Source organism: Penaeus vannamei, chromosome 16, assembly GCF_042767895.1.
Source record: "Penaeus vannamei isolate JL-2024 chromosome 16, ASM4276789v1, whole genome shotgun sequence".
NCBI classification, from domain to species: Eukaryota; Metazoa; Arthropoda; class Malacostraca; order Decapoda; family Penaeidae; genus Penaeus; species Penaeus vannamei.
This window is the reverse complement of record NC_091564.1, coordinates 38,856,194-38,857,417: the sequence shown is the minus strand read 5'-3', so window position 1 is coordinate 38,857,417 and position 1,224 is coordinate 38,856,194.

The following is a 1,224-nucleotide window of genomic DNA, read 5'->3' as shown; positions in this document are numbered from 1 at the left end:
CGTCTTCTTAATACGGACACTTGAGCCTTCTTGAACCCTTTATTTATTGCGGACATTTGAACCTCAATAACTGGACCTTCTTCTTAATACGTACACTTAAGCCTTCTTAATAGAAGTAATTGAGCCTTCTTCTTAATAAGGACATTTGAACCTTCTTCTCAATAAAGACAATTAAATTCTCTTCTTAATACGGACATTTGAACCTTCTCAATGAAGACAACTGAACCCTTTTCTTAATACGGACATTTGAACATTCTTCTCAGTAGAGACAAATAACCCCTCTTCTTAATATGGACATTTGAACCTTCTTTTCAATAAAGACAATTAAATTCTCTTTATGCGGAAGCTTGAACCTTCTTGGTAGAAAAAATCGAACCTTCTTAGCAAGGTCACTTGAACCTCCTTCTTTAAAGTGGCATTTGAACCCTATGAACCCCACTTACCTTACGCCGCTAATAATAGATTTTTTTTTTTTTTTTTTTTTTTGAGAGAGAGAGAGAATTATGCAGACCTTTATCTTGCATCTTGAAATTATTGCTTCATGTATTTATTTTTCTTTTTTATTTGTTTAAAGACTAAGGATTTTCTTGTCTCTTTCTCGTTAGATAATGGATTACCGAAGAAGCTGCATCATCCAGGAGAGTCTATAGGATCTCAAGCTCCTGAAGGATGCTGGGAAGGATGCTGACTTCATCCTCCATCACCCTCACTCCCTGATCTCCTCCTGGACTTCGAGGAACACTTGATGTCACTTCACAAAACAGCTGGTTTAATGGAGTACAGGAAAGCGACACCATACTTGATAGATCTTCTTAAGATTTTCCATTCTTCTTGAGATTGAATTCGGAGATATGGTTGCCATTCATTTAAATATTGTTTATTTACCTGTTTTTTTTCTCTCTTTTTCTTTCTCTGTCTGTCTGTTTGTTTATCTGTCTGTGTCTGTCTCTCTCTTTCTCTTTCTATCTGTCTATCTGTCTATCTGTCTGTCTCTCTATATCTCTCTTCTCTCTTCTCTCTTCTCTCTTCTCTCTCTCTCTCTCTCTCTCTCTCTCTCCCTCTCCCTCTCCCTCTCCCTCTCCATCTGCATCTCCCTCTCCCTCTCCCTCTCCCTTCTCCCTCTCCCTCTCTCTCTCCCTCTCCTCTCTCTCCTCTCTCTCTCTCTCTCTCTCTCCCTCTTTCTCCCTCTTTCTCCCTCTCTCTCTCCCTCCCCTTTCCCTCTCC